Raw genomic sequence first — 22,436 nt, forward strand, 5'->3', positions numbered from 1 at the left:
CAGCACATGAGGAAGCTTATTTTAGCCAAGTCACTTTACTGCAGGACTGGTGTCAGACTGTTAAACTGGAAATTAATGTGACTAAAACAAAAGAACTTATAATACGAACGAAACCAAGAGGGGCCAGTAACATCACCCCTGTTGTACTTAACAGCCGGCCTGTGGAAGTAGTGGAACATTTTAAGTACTTGGGTACAATCATTGATTGCACTTTAAGTTTTAATGTTAACTCAGAGAGTATTTTTAAGAGAGCTAACCAGCGATTGTTTTTAATTAGAAAGCTGAGGAGCTTCAAGGTCAGTCAACACATTCTTGAGATGGCATATAGGGGTCTGGTAGAAAGCATTTTACAGTTCAATATAACAGCTTGGTATGGCAATCTGAATGTGAAAGACAAAAACAAGCTTTCCAAAATTGTTAATATTGCAGGGAAGGTGATTGGCAAGTCACAAAGGCAGCTTGGGGATGTGTATGATAGGGCGGTACTCAGGAAGGCCAGACAGATATCAGCAGACACCCTACACCCACTCAACTCAGAGTTTGAGTTGCTCCCATCTGGCCGTAGATTCAGGGTCCCAAGGGCGAGCCGGAACATTTATAAGAGATCCTTTATTCCCCATGCCATACAGGAACTTAATTTAAACTGAAAGCGTCTTTGTGTTTTATATAACTTCTAATCGGCTGCGCTGCTTTCCATTTTCTGTTGTTGTATGTTGACGGTGGTAGTGTCATACTTTTAAACTGTGTGTATTTTGTCATTTTAACTGTTGTGTCACTGATGCATATATGTTTGGAGAAGTCAAAGACAAATTTCCACCAAGGTGGACAATAAAGTCTAACAATATGTGGCGAGGGGGGCGTGGTTCAGCGAAGTCTGTAGCGCGAGAGCAACGACGGAGCCGAGCGGTGAGTAAGTAGGTCAAGTGCAAAATGACGAACACCTGTCTCTGATTGCAGTAATTGGCGTGGGGAGATCGCATAAAAGCTGGCTGCTGCAAGAGAGCGTGAGAGAGAAGGACTGGGTACTCGTGCACGAGACGTGAGCTGGACGCTGAAGAGTGATGTTTGATATTGGAAAGAGTGATATTGGATATAGTGGAAAGAGTGATATTTTGAACGTGAACGTGATTTATGTTAGAGCGCGCACAGCGCATTTCTTCTTAACTAAATAAAAGTGTACGAGTCCCAGTCACGCCGACCCCTGTCTTCTTCCATCACACCAACACTGAACCTTTACTACACTGGTGCCGAAACCCGGGATGGAAGAAGAGGCCGCCGCCACACAGCCCCCGTCCCCACTTGCGGACATCATCCACGCGCTCGCGGGACTCCACCAGCAACAACATCGGGCCCTGCTGGCCATGGAGGAGCACCAGGAGCGTCGGTTCGAGACACTCCTCCGGGCCCAGCAGGAGGACCGTGAGCAGTTCCGGAGCTGGATGGACCAGGAGGTTCGGGCCACACCATCATCGCCAGCTCCAGCCTCGGCCCAGCCCATGCACCTCCACAAAATGGGTCCAGGAGACGATCCCGAAGCCTTCCTCGAGCTGTTCGAGAGGTCGGCCGAGGCCTGGGGCTGGCCGTCCACGGACTGGCCGATGCGGCTGATCCCGCTGCTGGCCGGAGAAGCCCAGATCGCCGCACAACAGCTGCCAGTCCAGAACCTCCTGGTCTATGAAGACCTCAAGCGCGCCATTCTGCAGCGGGTTGGCCGGACCCCGGAGCAGAGCAGACAGCGGTTCCGGTCACTGGAGCTCGGGGAATCCGGCCGACCCTTCGCCTTTGCGCAGCAGCTCCGGGACGCGTGCCGCAAGTGGTTGATGGCCGACGGACGCGACGTCGAGGGAATTATAGACCACGTGGTACTGGAGCAATTCGTCGCGCGGCTCCCCCGGAAGACCGCGCAGTGGGTCCAGTGCCACCGCCCGACGTCGCTGAACCAGGCCATCCAGTTGGCGGAGGACCAGATGGTGGCGTGCCCAGGGGTCGGCGAACCCCTTCCAGCAGCTTCTCTCTCTCTCTCTCTCTCTTCTCGCCCTGTCCCTCTACCCAGGTCCCGTGGAGGATTCCTGCCCAGGCCAGCGCCCCGCTGGAGGACCGGACCTACGGCTGAGCCTGTTCCCGCACCCAGAACGCCGTCCAGGGGAACAGCCTCCGCCACTGCGCCTCCTGCACCCCCGCTCTCCCCACGCCAATCGCTTGACCCACTTCCCGCCATTGGGGCGGCGGGAAGGACTGGGCCGGCCTGTTGGCGTTGCGGGGACCCTGGACATTTTATCGATCGGTGCCCCGTAATGGAGGTGGGGACACTGGTCAGGGTCCCTGACACACCGCAGGCTGCCCCCGATCAAGCTGGGTTGTACCAAATACCTGTGAGTATTAAGGGGGGTACCTATCAGGCTTTGGTGGATTCAGGCTGTAACCAAACCTCCATCCATCAAAATCTGATACAACCAGAGGCATTGGATAAGAGCCGCACGGTTAGGGTTCGGTGTGTGCACGGGGAGGTGATGGATTACCCTTTAATGCCAGTCCTTATCCAATTTCGGGGCCAAAAGCATAGTGTGGAGGTGGCCGTTAGCCAACACCTCCGGCACCCGTTAATTTTGGGGACCAATTGGCCGGGGTTTAAAACACTATTGGGTTATTTGTGTGCGGGTGCTTCTGGGACAAAAAGGAAGCAGGAGAGGGGAGCGGTCGCTCAGGTTGGAGAGGCTGTGCCGGGGCCCTCGGTATCTGTCCCAGAGGTTCGGAACGCGGTTGAAAGAAGGATTCTTTCAGAGCGTGATGACTTTCCTCTGGAACAGTCCCGAGATGAGACGCTTAAAAATGCGTTTGACCAGGTCCGTACGATCGACGGGCAGCCCCTCCACCCCGACCGACCGCCCTCATATCCTTATTTTGCTATCATAAAAGATAAGTTGTATCAGGTGACCCAAGACACCCAGTCAAAGCAAGATACAACTCAGTTATTAGTTCCAAAGAGCCGTCGGGAAATGCTTTTCCAGGCGGCTCACTGTAATCCGATGGCTGGTCATTTAGGGCAGGCAGCTACACTAAATCGTTTAATGACCCGATTTTTCTGGCCGGGCATTCACGAGAACGTGCGCAAGTGGTGCGCGTCTTGTCGTGAATGTCAGTTGGTGAATCCACCGGCCAACCCAAAAGCACCTTTGTGCCCTCTTCCCTTAATGGAGGTCCCCTTCGAAAGAATTGGAATGGACCTCATCGGGCCATTAGAACGATCTGCACGGGGGCATCGCTTTGCATTAGTCCTGGTGGATTATGCAACGCGATACCCAGAAGCAGTGCCGCTTCGCAATATTTCCGCTAAAAGCGTGGCGAGCGCACTGTTTCAATTAATCTCCCGGGTAGGAATCCCGAAAGAGATTCTCACCGATCAAGGCACGGCGTTTATGTCACGCACTATTCGCGAACTGTACGAATTATTGGGCATTAAATCGATTCACACCAGCGTCTATCACCCACAAACAGACGGCTTGGTGGAACGTTTTAACCGCACGTTAAAATCCATGATTCGTAAGTTCGTACGGGAAGACGCCAAAAATTGGGATAAGTGGCTAGAACCCCTCTTGTTCGCTGTACGCGAGGTCCCCCAAGCCTCCACGGGGTTTTCCCCCTTCGAGCTTCTCTATGGGCGTCAGCCCCGCGGGGTGCTGGACGTGCTTAGAGAAGCTTGGGAGGACGGACCTTCGAATAGCAAAAACGAAATTCAGTATGTCTTGGACCTGAGAACAAAACTCCACACTTTGGGGCGGCTCTCTATGGAGAATTTGTTACAGGCTCAGGACAAGCAAAGTCGGCTGTACAACAGGGGGACTAGACTACGCAAATTTGCACCGGGAGATAAAGTCCTTGTATTGCTTCCCACATCCAGCTCTAAATTACTCGCGAAGTGGCAAGGGCCGTTTGTGGTCACACGGCGAGTCGGGGACCTCGACTATGAGGTTGTCCGATCAGATAGGGACGGGGCACATCAAATTTACCACCTTAACCTCCTTAAAAAATGGAATGAGGCGGAGTCAGTGATGCTGGCGACGGTGGTAAGTGGGGAGGAGGATCTCGGTCCAGAAGCGAGCTCAAAATCCCAATCTCTCGCTCTGGCATTTGGCGGAGACCACCTCTCACCGTCCCAGATCACTGACATACGTAATTTACAAGCAGAGTTTGCTGATGTGTTTTCGCCCCTACCTGGTCGGACAAATCTCATTCAGCACCACGTTGAGACCGAACCGGGCGTAATAGTACGCAGCCGGCCGTATCGTTTACCTGAACATAAAAAGAAAGTAGTTCAGGATGAATTAGAAGCTATGCTGGACATGGGGGTAATAGAAGAATCCAACAGTGACTGGGCAAGCCCGATAGTTTTAGTGCCTAAAACCGACGGCTCCGTCCGGTTCTGTGTGGATTATCGCAAGGTGAATGCTGTGTCGAAATTCGATGCGTATCCAATGCCGCGGGTTGACGAATTGCTTGATCGGCTCGGTACCGCTCGTTTTTATTCGACACTGGATTTGACAAAAGGGTATTGGCAGATCCCCTTATCTCCAATATCTAAAGAAAAAACTGCTTTCAGGACGCCGTTTGGATTACACCAATTTGTTACTCTTCCTTTCGGCTTGTTCGGGGCTCCCGCGACCTTCCAGCGCCTGATGGACAGAATTCTCCGGCCGCATACTGCATATGCTGCTGCTTACTTGGATGACATTATCATCTATAGTAACGACTGGCAGCGACATATGCAGCATTTGCGAGCTGTCCTCAGGACGCTGCGAGGGGCGGGGCTCACCGCCAACCCAAAGAAGTGTGCAATTGGGCGCGTGGAAGTTAGGTATCTGGGCTTCCACTTGGGTCATGGACAGGTGCGTCCCCAAATTGATAAAACCGCAGCAGTTGCGACCTGTCCAAGACCTAAGACCAAAAAGGAGGTTAGACAGTTCCTGGGGCTAGCTGGATATTACAGGAGGTTTGTGCCTAATTATTCGGACCTGGCAGGCCCGCTGACTGATCTGACTAAAAAGGAAGCACCAGATACTGTCCAGTGGACGGAGCGGTGTCAGCAGGCCTTTACCCAGATAAAGGCTGCTCTATGTGGCGGACCGCTCCTACAGGCTCCTAACTTTTCTCTCCCTTTTTCCCTACAGACTGACGCGTCGGACAGGGGGCTGGGCGCAGTCTTGTCCCAGGAGATAGAGGGCGAAGAATGGCCGGTGCTGTACATTAGTCGGAAGCTCTCGAAGAGAGAGACTATGTACAGCACCATTGAAAAGGAAGCTTTAGCCATCAAGTGGGCCGTTCTCACCCTCCGCTACTACCTCCTGGGTCGAGAGTTCACCCTCTGTTCGGACCACGCTCCCCTGCAGTGGCTCCACCGCATGAAGGATACCAACGCGCGGATCACCCGTTGGTATCTGGCCTTACAGCCTTTTAAGTTCAAGGTGATCCACAGGCCGGGTGCACAGATGGTTGTGGCTGACTTCCTCTCCAGGAGGAGGGGGGAGAGGGGGGAGGCTGCAGGCCGGACGGCTCCCCGGCCTGAGTCGGGCGGTGGGGGTATGTGGCGAGGGGGGCGTGGTTCAGCGAAGTCTGTAGCGCGAGAGCAACGACGGAGCCGAGCGGTGAGTAAGTAGGTCAAGTGCAAAATGACGAACACCTGTCTCTGATTGCAGTAATTGGCGTGGGGAGATCGCATAAAAGCTGGCTGCTGCAAGAGAGCGTGAGAGAGAAGGACTGGGTACTCGTGCACGAGACGTGAGCTGGACGCTGAAGAGTGATGTTTGATATTGGAAAGAGTGATATTGGATATAGTGGAAAGAGTGATATTTTGAACGTGAACGTGATTTATGTTAGAGCGCGCACAGCGCATTTCTTCTTAACTAAATAAAAGTGTACGAGTCCCAGTCACGCCGACCCCTGTCTTCTTCCATCACACCAACACTGAACCTTTACTACACAATAATAATAATAATAATAAGTGGCTGTTAGCTGTGTACGCCAGGGATGTTCTGGGGCGACTGGACGAGGTCAAGGCCAAAATAACATCTGTATTTGGCTGTGTTCTCAAGATGGACTCCACAAAAAAGGTATCACAGCCCTGTTTATATCCAGAAATTGTCCAGATATGGATATGTGTGTGTGTGTACATAATGCACAGTTATGAGTTTTTATTTTGTTTTGTTTTTAAAAATCTTTTTTTTCTTCAATAGGTCACAAAAAAACTTGCCGGTGCTGCTTCAGGAACAGCTGCCTGGTGCACAAATGTTGGTAACGAACACGGCCAAGTCCTTGTCTCTGTCCTAACAGCCGCCGAGGGACATGCACTGGACCCCATGGCAGCTGGCCTAATGAAACGCTACCGAGAGGCAGGAGAGGCATCCCCAAAGGTGATGTACGTGGACAGAGATCAGCACGGCCAGTCTCAGGTGAAGGCCATGTTTTCGGAGTGGGATGAGCTTGAAGTGCGCCTGGACATCTGGCATTTCATGCGGCGATTTGCTGCAGGTGTCACGACAGAGGCTCATCCGCTCTATGGGATCTTCATGGCACGTCTATCCATGTCCATATTCCAGTGGGATTCAGAGGATGTGGCTGCTCTTCGCCGTGCAAAGGAGGGTGAGCTGGCAGCAAAGAAGACTGGCTACATCTCAGAAAAGGCGGTCAGTGCTCGCATTAACCGGAGGGAGTTGGCACTGCACTGCCGGAGGAGGACCAGGGGGGAGGAGGAGACCACCATATTGATTGGGTCACTGATTGATCAGTTTGACAGTGTGGACGGGAAGGATACTCTGGGAGTTCCACTTCTGAACCATGAACGGATCCAGCAGATATGGAAAGAACAGCGGAAGCATGTACAGTGTATCCAAGACCCAGAGCACTTTCCGCTCTACATAAAGAAGGGGACACTGAAGAAAGGCGGTGTGGAGCTGTGCTGCTACAGGTGTGCTCGAGGCTCTACCTCCTTGGAGTCATTCCACCTCCACCTGAACCGTTTTATTCCAGGTATTACATACATATGGATTAGTAATTTTTCTGTAAAAAAATATAAGCACTGTAACTGCTTCCATTACGTTAAATTAATGTCACATTAATAAATGTCACACTTTTACAGTTCTTTTCTGATGTCATAAAAGCATTGACAAAGCTGTCTTGCCTCACAAATCACTAATAACTCTGGTCATAATGACAATAATTTTTTTTATGTAATTACATAACTCTATTACATGTAACCAGCTACTTCATAGCACCTCATGTGTAGTAAATATATTGTACATATGTGACATATAAAACCCTTTTTTTTTTTTTTTTTTACTTTTAGGAACCAGTGCCAGTGATGCGCATTTTCAAGCCTATCTCCTTGAGGGCTTGATGCGTTGGAATGATGACCGGATGGAAGATGCCATAAAAGGAGCGTCCTCCATCCGGTCATATGGCAGTGCCATGAGAGAGGTTGTGGACCAGCTTAGCAAGACAGTCTTTGGGAAGCCCTGGGATGAGCGCTATCGCCCTCCTGGAGCATTTACAGGCAAGACATTCATTAATTTGTTATTTTGTAATACTCTACTAAGTATCAATTTAGCCTTAAATGTACTAGACAAAATATTAAGACATATTTTTTCCCCTTTTATTCTCGTAGGTGAATTGCTAGGAATAGAGTACCTTTACAGCCAGACTGGCAAAACACTGACTCCAGTGCTCCAGAACCCAGAGGATGAAGACAGGCTGGTGGAGGAAATTGATGACCAAGACCTGCAAGATGAGGGGTTTGAGGAAGAGATCACGGAGGACATCACAGTTCCAGTGCTGTACGAGAATGACCCCTGCCATGATCTCGCAAACAGCCCCTCATCTTTGCCTCAGCCTCAGTCCCCAGCATCACTGGCTGATGTATCAATGGCTGACGTGTCACTGGCTGAGCCATCCACATCAACTAGAGAAGGACACCAACTTGCCCCTGCCCCTTCAGTGTTGTCACAGCCATCTGACACTGGAAGCAGTTTCTCCGACGGGGCTCAGGTAAAACACTTTAAGGGCTTTATTTAATTTCAATCTCGTTTTATTCCACATATATTAACATTAATCTGAATTTACTAGGGAGCAGTCATTGGGCCCGATGGCATTGCTGGGTGGGACAAGGTCCAGGATATGGCAGGTTACCTGGTTGGTCTTCGTCAGGCTCCTTACCTCACTGACCTGCAGGTGACAGAGGCCATTCAGCTGTGGACAGCTCTCCATGACATAGACAAACAGCGGGTCAACTATCAGCCTCGACATCAGCCTCAGCTGACACATGGACGCTTTAAGGCACCAAAGCGGTCCGGAGTCACACCGGGTGTGGAGAGTGTAAAACGGTGTCTGATTGGACATCCCGGGGGACCAGCACAGTGGCCCAGCACCAGCCGCTTGGTTGAGGCCATTTGTACAAAGCTGTGTGCTTTACACAAGTCGCCGACCAAGAAGGCTGGAGTTTGCCGCCCCAGGTGGTCTAAAATCCTCTCGGATTACCACCACATCCGAGAGCTGGTGCTTAACAATCACAGGCTGATGGATGAAACAATGATCCAGCTGTTTGAGCTAAACCAGAAGACACTCATTCAGTGGTAAGCAAGGCACATTATTTTCTTCAAATTAACTGAATACGTTTTTAAACATATATATAATACATGTAATTTATTTTCAGGTTTCAACGGCAGCAGAAAAAACAGGAAATGAGTGTCCTCGCTCAGGGACTGACTCCACCTGACCCAATTGCTGTGGCTGATACGCAGCTTCCTCCACCGAGGGAAAAATTGGATGAAGCGGCATCGACCTCACGCCCAAAACATACATTTACCCTTCCGCCAAATCGAGAAGGACAGGCTCCTCTTCTGCGACCAGGTCGACGGCCTGCTGCTGCCACCACCATGGTGTGCCCCATTGCAAATGCCCCCACAGCATCAGGAGTTGTGCAGCCCATTTCAGCACCTGGGTCATTGTCACTAGTCCTTAACCCAGACATGACCGTGTCAATGGTGATTCCACCTTCTGGTGCTTCAACATCCGGTGCAGGCCCAGCTCCACCTGCTCCTGTGTCTGCTGCTCCTGTTTCCCGTTACACCCAGGGGAACAGGCGCCGGCGGGCCCAGGAGACGGAAAGCGGAGTCCATAAGAGGAAGTATGTGCGAGGGGTAACCTTTAACATGTGCAGCAAATGTGGGCAGCCCAAAACCAAAGAGTTTGGCCATAGCCGATATGGTAATGCCACATTTTGCTTGCGTGCCTCAAATGGAAAATCTTTAGATGACTGGTTGGCAGAACAGCGCCAGCAAAATACAAGCCAAACTCCACCTCCTCAATAAACAATTTGCTTTTTTCCTGTATATATTTTGTATATATTACTGTACATGGTTCCACCCAGTCTTTCATATTGTCCTATATATATATATATATATATATATATATATATATATATAAATATATATATATATATATATATATATATATATATATATATATATATATATATATATATGTATATATGTGTGTTTGTGTCTGTGTACTCATTTCATTATTTGTGTGTATTCATTTTAATATTTGTTTTTTTACATTTAAAGTGTCATTTAAATATTTGTGTATTCATTTTAATAAAACATTTTGAGTGTCATTGAAATATTTGTGTGTATTCATTTTAATAAAACATTTAAAGTGTCTTAAAGTAATCTAATAAATCATATCAATCAAATCATATCCCTCACAAAAAACACACATATTTGAAGAAACATTTTTATTCATTTTATTCAATCATAAACAACATGTAATATGCAATTTTTTAAAAATAATATACACAAAAAAAAACATTTAATAAAACATTTGAAGTGTCTTAAAACAAATCTGATAAATCATGTCAATCAAATCATATCCCTCCATTTTTATTCATTTTAATAAATAATCAACAACATGTAATGTGCAATATTTAAAAATAATAATAATACACACAAAAAAATATAAATCAATATAATGATGTCATAGATAAATGAAGACGCAGGCGCAGTTGATCACACGCAGAACACGGGTTCGAATCCAGCCCGCGGAGGGTGACTTGTTTCAAATGTGACTATAACGCACAGGAATATAGCCCTAATAATGTTGCAGGGGAAATTTGTGGGCAAATTCTCGTTTTTCGAGTCTTTTTGGCTTGTGTGCGGGGGCGCAAAGATTGGGCCCCTTCTTTTGCGCAGCAAGCGCTCTACCATTTGAGCTAATTCCCCTGGATGATGGAGAGAAGGTGTCCATCGCTCTCAAAGACAAAGACGAGGCGCGATCCCTAGCACGTGTGCAGGTGCTGCAGCGTGATTTCCAATGACCACAAAAAAACAGGACGCATTTCCTCTCTGCTGGCAACTTTGCACTGGCTACCTTTTAATTGTAGATTTAATCAAAAAATTGCGCTTTGAATCCAGCGATCCGAGTTCAAATCTCGGTGGAACCTTTTTAGGTTCTTTGCGGAAGGGAGGGAAAAAACAGAGGTGATGCGCAACTGCTGACGTGGCGGTGATATTGGCACTCTCAAACCGAGTCGGAATTGGGGAAACATGGGCTTAAAAAGCAAAGGCTTCATTTGCTCCTTGCTATCGTGCTTCTGGACTCAATGACTTAAATCCTTGCTATCGTGCTTCTGGACTCAATGACCTAAATCCTGCTGCTCATGGGAAAAGTTGACACACGCCAAGGTTCCATGGTGTAATGGTTAGCACTCTGGGCTCTGAATCCAGCGATCCGAGTTCAAATCTCGGTGGGACCTGCTTTTACCAGGAATGTGTGCAGTACCTCGTTTGAAAAAACTTTTTCGGCAGCACTGAGCCGCAAGAGCTCATCTAGGTAGTGCCCCTTGAAGGGGGGCGTAAAAAGGATGGACAGCACTGGAGAATGCAGGCATCGATCCCACTACCTCTCGCTTGCGCCTACTGCTTCCTACCGATTGAGCCAAAGTAAGCCCAAAGTAAGCCCACGTGAGCCAATCGTGTTTCTCTGCTGTGGCTTACTTTTGACCAATCGCGTTCTCTCCTGTGGCTTACTTTTGACCAATCGTGTTTCTCTCCTGTGGCTTACTTTTGACCAATCGCCTTTCTCTCCTGTGGCTTACTTTTGACCAATCGCGTTTCTCTCCTGGCTCTGCTCCTGTGGCTTACTTTTGACCAATCGGCGACCGCTATTATTAGGCAAGGCAAGGCAAGTTTATTTATATAGCACATTTCATACACAATGGTAATTAAAAGTGCTTTACATAGAAGAAATTAAAATAATCAAAAGAAATCAGAATAATTAAAACAGTTTGGAATAAAAGATAAAATACAGAAATAATCAAATGAAATCAGAATAATTAAAACATAAAATAAAATACAGTGCAAACAGTCGGACGAACAGTGGCACAGTGCTCATTCAGTAAATGCACAGTTAAACAGATGTGTTTTGAGTCTGGATTTGAATGTGACTACTGTAGGAGCACATCTGATCTCTTCTGGAAGCTGGTTCCAGCTGCGGCTGGCATAGTAGCTAAAAGCAGACTCGCCATGCTTAGAGTGAACCCTTGGTATTTCTAGCCGATGTGATCCTAATGATCTGAGTGATCTGTTGGGTTTATATTCACTGAGCATATCTGCAATGTATTGAGGTCCTAGGCCATTGAATGATTTATATACCAGTAATAATACTTTAAAATCAATCCTAAATGTAACTGGCAGCCAGTGTAAAGACCTGAGGACTGGTGTGATGTGTTCATATTTTCTGGTTCTGCTCAGAATCCTAGCAGCAGCGTTCTGTATGAGCTGCAACTGTCTTATGGTCTTTTTGGGAAGGCCAGTGAGAAGTCCATTACAATAATCCACCCTACTGGTGATGAAAACATGCACAAGTTTTTCCAGGGGTGGTAAAAGTACTCAAAAATTATACTCGAGTAAAAGTATATATACCTAAATAAAAAATTACTCCAGTAAAAGTAGAAAGTCCTCCATTCAAACATCACTTGAGTAAAAGTACAAAAGTATCCGATTTAAAACGTACTTAAGTACCGAAAGTAAAAAGTAAATATTCAAACTATAAATATAAATAATTAAACAGATCAATTGTTTTGGGAGTGATATGCAATGTTTTAATTGAACAAATTATTAGATACTGCAATTAAGAATTTGTTAGATTTGCAATCATAAGAGACAATGAAGCACCTTGCATCAATTCTAAACAATTTCATTAAGTTTAGTGACAGCATATTATGGTGCAATGACTGGTAGGCCATTATTTGATACAAATTTTACAATTTCAATTCAATTATTGTGGTTTGATTCCGATCTTGATTCAATATAGATTCATTTTCATAAATATTTGGTACAGTAGATGCATGTTAATTTTTAAATTAAGAAAATCTCACCTAATTCTGTAAACATAGGCTACAGAGAGCCCTGTCAGCTGGTATTATTACATGTTAAAAATACATGTGATTTTTATTATAATAACAACTTTATAATATTTTAATGATATAAGTAAAAAATATAATAAATATATAGTGCACATATTTAGCAAAATACTAATTTATACTAATATTAAATATATTATAAAATACAAATTTTTCTAGCAAACTAACGTGCTATGGTCATTAAATGTTTTTTTTTTTTTTTTCTGAGGTAAATGTAACGTTATGTAATATATTGTTCTCCAGCTGTTTTACTGACCTCTTCCTGCGGTTGAAAAACACTGATTTATTGATATTATGTATAAGGTATATACATTTCGGTAAGTTGTACTGTATCTTTCAACACAGGCTACCTATTATTGTTCATTTGCTTTTATTTACAATTAACTAGTAGTAAAGAGATTAACGGCACCCCATAGCAGGCGCTAGCTATCTGTCACGTCACATTTAAAAGCTCCAAAATGGTATTTATTGTTTGAATTTCGTAATAAAATTGACAGAATCTGAGAGCTGAGAATTTATTTCATATCAAAAGTAACCCACTCTGTCCTGTCTGTCGGTGTCAATGTCCTCTTTGCTTCGCGATTTTTCTCTGCGTGAGAAAATGGATGTGTGTCGTGAGAGCGTGTGGAAAGTGTCAATTGCGTGAGTCTCACACTGAATGAGTGAGAGTTGGCAGCTCTGCAATAGACATGTTCCATAACATTAGCTGCATCAAACAGAAGATGTGCAAGATACAAGGGATCTCAGGATCATTGCTGGGCAGAGCTGCACCTTCACCTGTTTCTGCGGTCATCTTCCACAATGGCGAACTGACTGTTAATGAGAGTGTATGCTTGCAAAGAGCTCGTGCGTTTTTTTTTTTTCAAAATAAAACCAAGTTTTTCATTGGTTTGGAAAGCCAGTGTATTAAATACTTGGAGCGAGCATTGGGAAATGTAACGGAGTAAAAAGTAAACTTTGTCTTTAATATTGTAGTGGAGTAAGAGTAAAAGTAGATGCAAATAAAACATACTCAAGTAAAGTACAGATCCCCGAAAAAAATACTTAAGTAAAGTAACGAAGTATTTCTACTTCGTTACTTACCACCACTGAGTTTTTCTAAGTCTTGACTGGAAACAAAGCATCTAATTCTTGCAATATTTTTCAGGTGATAATATGCTGATTTAGTTATTGCTTTGACATGACTACTGAAACTAAGGTCTGACTCTAGAGACACACCCAGATTCCTGACTTGATTTTTAGTTTTTTGACCCCTAGACTGAAGGTATGCGTTCACCTTGAGAACTTCATCTTTGTTTCCAAACGCAATGACTTCAGTTTTGTCTTTGTTTAACTGAAGAAAGTTTTGGCACATCCAATTGTTTACTTCATCAATGCATTGGCAAAGGGAGTCAATGGGGCTGTAATCGTTAGGCGATAGGGATAAGTAGAGCTGTGTGTCGTCTGCATAGCTATGGTAAGCGATTTGGTTCTTTCTCATTATTTGGCTCATTGGGAGCATGTACAGGTTGAATAGGAGTGGCGCAAGAATTGAGCCTTGAGGGACTCCGCATGTCATGGATGTCCACTCAGACTTATGGTCTCCTATACTCACATAATAACCTCTGCCTCCTAAGTATGACCTGAACCATTTTAGGACTATCCCAGAAAGCCCGACCCAGTTTTCCAGCCTGTCAAGAAGTATTTTGTGATCGACAGTGTCAAATGCAGCACTGAGGTCGAGTAGTACCAGCACTGATAATTTGCCTGTATCAGTATTTAAGCGAATATCATTTATTATCTTTATGAGCGCGGCCTCTGTACTGTGGTGCGGTCGGAAACCAGATTGAAAATGGTCAAAGTATCCATTCGAGCTTTTGAAATTTGTTCAGCTGATTGAAGACAACTTTTTCAATGATCTTGCCTATGAAAGGAAGATTTGATATCGGTCTATAGTTGTTTAATATGGTCTTATCCAGATTGCTCTTTTTCAGGAGGGGCTTGACGACAGCAGTTTTCAGGGAGGTCGGAAAACTCCCAGAGAGAAGTGAGGCATTTACCACTTCCACTTCCGCAAAAAGAGTGTGCGTGTTGTTTATATTGCTGTTTATAATATTCGAGAAAAAAGTCTGTCTAGCTTTCCTTAGTTCCTTATTGAAAGCATGGATGCTGTCTTTGTAGATGTTATAATGGACTACAAGTTTTGTCTTCCGCCACATGCGCTCTGCTTTTCTGCATTGTCTTTTCATATTTTGCACTGCTGTTGAGTTTCTCCAAGGTGCTTTTTGTCTGCCACTCTTCTTCCTGACTTTCACAGGAGCAATATCATCAATTACACTCTTAACTTTTGAGTTAAAAGAATCAAGGAGAAAATCAACAGAGTCAGCAGATATGCTTGGTATTAAAGATATAGCCTTCATAAATAGTACACTAGTGTTCTCATTTAAGCATCTCTTCTTGACAGACACAGATCTAGCTTCAATGGCAGGAGAGATCAATATATCAAAGAAAATACAAAAATGATCAGACAGTGCTACATCCTTAATAACAATTGATGAAATGTTTAGACCCTTACTGATAAGTAAATCTAGAGTGTGTCCACGATTATGTGTGGGTCCATGTACATGCTGAGTCAGATCAAAAGTTTTTAAAACAGTTTTGATTTCTTTTGCCATATTGTTTTCCTCATTATCTATGTGAATGTTAAAATCTCCAGTAATGGCAAAGCAGTCAAACTCTGAGGAAATTGTTGATAAAAGTTCTGTTAAGTTCTCAGCAAAAGCTGGAGAGTATTTTGGAGGCCTGTAAACAATGATAAGTAAAATGCGTGGAGCACCTTTTAACACAATACCCAGATACTCGAAAGACGGGTAATTCCCAAATGATATTTGCTTACATTGATAGACATCTTTATAAAGAGCAGCTAAACCTCCGCCTCTTCTGACAGCTCTGCAGACACTCATACAAGTAAAGTTAGGAGGGGCTGTTTCATTGAGGACTGTTGCACTGCAACTTTCTTCTAGCCAAGTTTCATTTAGCAACATAAAATCCAGGTTGTATGTGGTTATTAAGTCGTTGACTAAAAGTGATTTATTTCTAAGTGAGCGGATGTTTAAAAGTGCTAACTTAACAGTCTTATTTTTTGTCCCCACAGCAATCTTGGTATGTCGTGTAATAGGCACCAGATTAGATGGGTTTGCTGTACGGCTTTTGAAGGCCTTAGACTTTCTATCATGTAATCGGACAGCAATAGAAAAAGATACAGGCACACTGGGTTCCCGCTTGTTCTGTAAACATTTGAGAAAGTTATTGTTATCATTGCGGGGACCCGACACATATCACTGAGAGCTGGTATCAGTTGTTTTTGGTTCACCTCGAGCCGCTGGAGGAGGGTGTGGGCCCTGGCGCTGTGGCAGAGGCCGAAGAGCTCTCACAGGAGGAGGGGGAGGGCGAGCTGGGCCCGCAGGCTTTGGTGGTTGTGGGGCCTGGCGTTTTTTGGTTGGTATCTGGGGGCTCGCAGCAAAAGAGTGGGATAGTCTAGTTCCAGCATGCACCAGTTGTTCCATTTTCTCTGAGAAGCACAGAAGTGGAGATGCTGGAGAGAGTGATAATGTTTCCGGTGAGAGGGATTTTTGCTCTGGTGTTATTGGAGGCTGTAATATGCTGTCCTGGTTTCCCTGGCTGTTTTCCAGAAAGTCGTCTATGGGTGCTGTATCTTGGAGCAGTGCTGGTATGTCACAGTCTGTCCGTGGTGAGCTCTGTGGGCAGGGCTCAGCTGAGATTGTGTTCGTGAGCAGAGGTTGTTGTGGCTGAGTGGTGTTATCACTGTCCTTGTGTGATGTGTCAACCGCATGTCCATTCAGGTGCTGAAGTGAAATCCTGTGGTCATTCATACTGTATCCAGGTGTGTGTGTGCCATTCAGGTTGAGTGGATTGGCACACATTGCAGAAGGATGACGGAGGGAGAAGTAGATATTGTCCTTTAGCACTCTTGAACCAAGTTTGTTTGGGTGGTGGCCATCCTGTTGAAACAGTTGCCTCTGACTCCAGAAAAGATTGAAGTTATCAATAAAGTTCACTCCTTTTATATTGCAGGTTTTTTGCAGCCATGTATTAAGCCCAAGCAACCGTGAAAACCTGTTTGTTCCTCTTGCTGGGAGTGGTCCACTGATGAATGTTTGAACTTTCAGTCTTTTAAGTGTTTCAAAAAGTTCATTGAAATCCTTTTTAAGAAGTTCCGACTGCTCTTTATGAATATCATTCTTCCCCACATGAATGATGAGTCGATTTGCAGTCTTATGTTTCATCAGAATGTTCTGAAGTTCCCTGTTTACATCAGAAGTTGTTGCTTGTGGAAGGCAGCACGTTGTTGTATCCCTGCTATTAATGTTTCTGATTACGGAGTCGCCCACTATCAGAGTCCTGGGCTCGGCTGCACTGTGAGCTGAGTGCCGCTGTCTGCTCGACCTTGAGCCCCAGTTAGCATCAGTGTTAGCTACTGGCTGATTCTGTCTGTGTGCGATCACATTCATCAAATTTGGGGATTCCACATTCATTAATACTTCAAATCTGTTCTCAAGATGTATAGGCGGTGGTAGGAGACCAGTGTTTGCAGTCCTTGTCAGAGCCGTATCTGGGGTAGAGGATGCTACTGCAGTAATATGTGATGCTCATGACAATCTGATGTCTCGAGTGCCTTTGGGTCTCGCACCCTGTTTGTGCCATCGATTAGTAAAATGATCGGCTTGTTTCTCTACACTCAGTATGGCCTGTCGAGAAGCACTAGATTCATGGGACTCACCGGCTGAATGCTGAGGACGTCCATGACGAAGCTCTGTTGTGTGTTCCGTCTGGTTTGGTGGTCCCGCAATTAACTTTGTTTCAAGAATTGCAATCCTTTGTAAAAGTCTGTGGCAGTTGGAGCAGCAGGTAGATTCCAGAGGAGGCATTTTCTTATCCTTATGAATGTAGGCAGTTGTGTTTTCTCTTCCCCGGAATGTAAGCTTTCAGTGGGAGGCTGGTCGAATAAAATAATTCTGCTTTTTTTTGTAGTAATCCAAGCGTTTGAGCACTGTGCTGATTTGCTGAAGTTAAAATTAGGTGATAAAGGAGATAAATTATAGAAATATAAAAGCGATAGAGCAAAGCACGGAGCAGTAAGCGAGAGCGTCCGAACAGTAGCTGAGCAGGAAGTAGTCGTCATCAGTAGTAATTATCGTCATCTTTGCAACAGGTAAGTCTATTCTTCACGACTGTATAATTGATCATTATTTATTCATAAACAGTGTTTGTTTTTAGACAATTAAACATGCCAATAAAGCTAGCTAGCGTGTAATAGCACACGTTTTCTTCTGTACATGTGAACCTGCAACTTTACCATGATATACAGTAAAAAACATGCCACTACTGTCAAGATAATTAGCCGACCGCTAATTAAGCTATATCCTCCTTAAACCATTTTTTTTGTTGTTGTTAATTTAGTATTTTTTTGTGTCATTCATTACATTATTTTGAGCACAAGAAGATTTTTACTAAAACCTTTAAAAAAAAAGTTTAATTCATATATGTTATACTATACTATGTTATACACCAGTATACATATTTATGTTATCTTTTTAAATACTATGTTATACATATTTAAAAAGACATGAATAGGCAAAAACTGTCAGGATACAGGCACAGAGGCGGAGGTAAGTGAAAGCAAACGTGAGTTTATTTACAGTGATATATGTGCAGAGACAAAGTTCATGTGCAGGTGCGTTGACGATCACGTCGTGCAGAGGATCCCAGGTGAGCAGACCCTTCTTCAGAGAGTTGGACGTGGGTAGACAATGTCCAGTGATACGAATACTTTTCTGTTTCAGATCCAGGGAGGAACAGGGAGATCTCGGTGGACACGTGGAGCACTTGGATTCAAATGGCAGGACTCGGGAAACAGGGAACCAGACTGGAATACTGGAGACAGCAAGACAGGGAGACAAAGGTGAGTATATTCAGGGGTGAGTATAGTTACGTGATGGATCTTCGTTGGCAGACTTGGAAACTTCGGGAAATCGTGGGTAACGGTCTTCTCCTGTTGGAGGCTTGACAATGACTGGGGTGTGCGTGAGTGTTTTATAGGGCTGGGTAACGAGGTGACTGATTGTGAACAGGTGTGACTGGTTAATATTCCGGGGAGAGTGACCTTTGAGTGGTGGATGGGAATGAATCTGATTGATTCCTGACACTACCCCCTCCTCCAGCGTCCGCGCCAGCGGACCTAGGACCCCGACGTCGTGGGGGTCTACCTCGAGGTCGAGGAGCAGGTTTGTCAGGGTGTTGTTCGTGGAAGGCAGTGAGTAGCATGGGATCAAGGATGTCCTTACGAGGTATCCAACACCTCTCTTCCGGTCCATAATTTTCCCAGTCAACCAGATACTCGAGTAGACCACCCCGACGTCGGGAGTCCAGGATCTCTCTTACAGCGAAGATGGATTCTGTTTCAATGGGGGGTACCGGAGGATTTTCATCTTGTGCTAGATCTGTAGAGGGGACTGGAACAGGTGAGTGATGGGGCTTCAGGAGGGAAACATGGAATGAGGGGTGGATGCGGTAGTGACTTGGCAGACGGAGCTGGTAGGTAACTGGATTGATTTGTCTTGTTATGGGAAACGGACCGATGTATCTTGGACTTAACTTGCGACAGGGTAGTCTCAACCGGATATCTTTTGTTGAGAGCCAAACTAATTGTCCAGGTTGGTATTCGGGGGTGTTGCTTCGGTGAGTGTCTGCAAAGTGACTGTGACGGTTTATGGCTTGTTGGAGGTGATGGTGAGCTTGGTTCCATATTCTCTCACTGTCCCGGAACCAGGCGTTAACTGCTGGGACTTCTGAGGGTTCCCCGGACCACGGGAACAGTGGAGGTTGGTAACCCAGAATGCATTGGAACGGAGTCAGGTTGGTGGAGGTTTGTCTAAGGGAATTTTGGGCATACTCTGCCCACACGAGGTAACGACTCCAGAGGTACTGATTGGCATGGCAGAAAGTTCGGAGGAAACGGCTGACATCCTGGATTTTTCGTTCTGCCTGACCATTAGCCTGTGGGTGATACCCTGAAGTGAGACTTACGGTGACATTCATCAGTGCAAAGAAGGCTCGCCAAACTTTTGAAATGAATTGAGGCCCCCTATCTGATACAATGTCCTCTGGGAGGCCGAAATTCTGGAAGACATGTTCCATTAAAAGTTCTGCGGTTGCAAATGCTGTGGGTAAGTTTCTCAGGGGAATCAGCTTACACGCTTTCGAAAAGCGGTCGACGGCCACCAGGATGCAGGTGTTCTCTTCGGAGGGTGGAAGATCAGTCACAAAATCCACCCCAATGTGCGACCAGGGTCTTTGGGGAACGGGTAGAGGCATGAGTTTTCCTGCGGGCAAATGACGAGGGTTTTTGTTCATTGCACATAGGATGCACCCCTGGATGAATGATTTGACGTCTCGGAGCATGTTGGGCAACCAGTAGCAGTTTTGGAGAGTGGAGCAGGTTTTGGTGACTCCTGGGTGACCCGTACCAACGGAGGAGTGCGCTGAGGAGATAAGTGATATACGGAATTCATCGGGTACGTAGATTTTCCCAGCTGGGCATTCCGTAGGACTGGGTTGGTTTCGAGACAATTCCATCAGTTGTTCGTTTAAGTCCCACTGAATGGGATTGACAAAGATTTTCTCTGGCAAGATGTTCTCGGGTTCTTCATGGTGAGTTTCAGGAGCATGGAGACGAGACAGAGCATCCGCTCGGACGTTCTTGGAGCCTGGACGATAGGAGATCTGGAAGTGAAATCGAGTGAAGAAAAGCGCCCATCTAGCCTGGCGTGGATTGAGTCGTTTTGCTTCTTTCAGATACTGGAGGTTCTTATGGTGGGTGAGAACCAGGAACGGGTGTTTGGCGCCCTCCAACCAGTGTCGCCATTCTTCAAGCGCAAGTTTTACCGCCAGGAGTTCCCGATTGCCGATATCATAGTTTACTTCGGCGGGTGACAACTTGTGGGAGAAGAACGCACATGGCATAGGTTTGGGTGACAAATTGGAATACTGAGACAACACTGCTCCTACTCCAGTGGTGGAGGCATCGACTTCTACGATGAACATCTCTTCGGGATTAGGATGTCGGAGTAGAGGGGCAGTGGTGAAGGCGGTTTTCAAAGACTGGAATGCGTGGTCGGCTTCCTCAGTCCAGAGCAGCGTTTTTGGCTTTCCCTTTAGGAGTGACGTTAGAGGAGCTGTTAGCAGGCTGTACTGGTGAACGAACCTCCGATAAAAGTTGGCAAAGGCAAGGAATCTTTGCAATTCTTTTACCGTCTGTGGGGTTGGCCAGGAAGTGATCGCCTTGGTCTTGCGATCGTCCATCTGTACTCCTCTTTCACTGAGTTGATAGCCTAGGAATTCGACTGAAGTTTGGTGAAATGAGCATTTTTCTGCTTTTAGGAACAAAGAGAACTCACGTAGCCGTTGGAGGACTAAGGAGACGTGTCGTTGGTGTTCCACTGGATCCTTGGAATAGATTAAAATGTCATCGATGTAGATTATTACGAATCGGTTCAGATAATCTCGGAGTACCTCGTCCATAAAGCTTTGAAAGATGGAAGGAGCGTTGACCAGTCCATACGGCATAACCAAATATTCGTAGTGGCCAGCAGGGGTGATGAACGCGGTTTTCCATTCTTCGCCTTCTCGAATTCGGATGAGGTTATATGCGCTCCTCAAGTCCAGTTTAGTGAACATCTTGGCCTCACGCAGCTGCTCCAGTGAGGAAGGAACCAACGGTAGTGGATAGCTGAACTTCAAGGTTATTCTGTTCAGGGTTCGATAGTCGATACAAGGACGTAGTCCGCCATCCTTCTTAGGAACAAAGAAAAAGCTGGCAGCAGCAGGTGACGTGGAGGAACGGATATACCCCTGTTTCAGAGCCTCTTCAATGTACTGTTGCATGGCTTTCTGTTCGGGAATAGACAGGGAGTAGATTCGTCCCTTAGGAATGGGTTCTCCTGGAACAAGGTCGATCGCACAATCCCAAGCTCGATGAGGGGGTAATTTAGCAGCCTCGACAGGATTGAACACATCTGCAAACGAGGAATAACAGGTAGGTATGGAAACGGACAGACTCTCAGTGGGGCTTTCGATGGAGGTTGAGTTTACTGGGACAATGTTAGGTGCATCAACGATGGATGTGGTCGCCAACTCGGCAGTTCTGGATGCACACCTACACCCCCAGTTCAGGATCTTACCAGATGACCAGTTGATATTGGGTTGATGTCGAATAAGCCATGGGCGACCCAGAATTAGATCAGTCTGACTGTTCTCTAATATGAAAGGTTCAAAAAGTTCGTGATGTGTATTTTCGACACCCAGGATGATGGGTTTAATCTGAGCTGTGACATACCCCTTATTTATGGTTTCACCCGTCACTGCATGGATGGAGTATGGTCTGGCGGTGGCTGATTTCTCGAGCTGGAGTTTTTGGCAGAGCCGTCCGGAAATGAAGTTTCCTGCCGACCCGGAGTCCACTATGGCTGTGGCAGAAACATGGAAAGTCGTGGATTTTAAGATCACTGAAATAGTTAGTGGGGCTGATACCGAATCGGCCGTAAAGACAGAACTCACAAGCATTCTGGGGGGTCGAGTCGGACATGACTGACGAAAGTGTCCTCCCATTCCACAATACAGACATAACCTGAGTTCACGGCGCCGGGCACGTTCCGCTGGGGACCGTCGGTAAGTATCCAATTGCATCTTTTCTCCATCTGCTTCGGGCGGAGCTTCCGTGGGATACTGAGAATTACTAGTGGGTCGGCGATTTTCTAGATAACAGCCCTGAGATCGTTGATGCACACGGAGAGCTTGTTGGATAAATTTTTCAACACCCAGACTGTCATCATATATCGCCATTTGCAGACGGAGAGCAGGATTCAGACCACGTCGGTAAACAGAAATGAGCGCCTTCTCGTTCCACCCACTT

The 22,436-nt window shown here is 45.9% G+C and overlaps 1 non-coding gene across 1 annotated transcript; it reads left to right on the forward strand.

Annotated features, from left to right (window-relative positions):
• Nucleotides 1–10,726: 10,726 nt before the first annotated feature.
• Nucleotides 10,727–10,798, forward strand: trnaq-cug (transfer RNA glutamine (anticodon CUG)). Its single transcript has one exon. It is a non-coding gene; the product is annotated as a tRNA-Gln (tRNA).
• The last annotated feature ends 11,638 nt before the right edge of the window (nucleotides 10,799–22,436 follow it).

Source organism: Siphateles boraxobius, unplaced genomic scaffold, assembly GCF_051911475.1.
Source record: "Siphateles boraxobius isolate OS27281-9 unplaced genomic scaffold, OSU_SipBor_1 19, whole genome shotgun sequence".
Classification (NCBI taxonomy): Eukaryota; Metazoa; Chordata; class Actinopteri; order Cypriniformes; family Leuciscidae; genus Siphateles; species Siphateles boraxobius.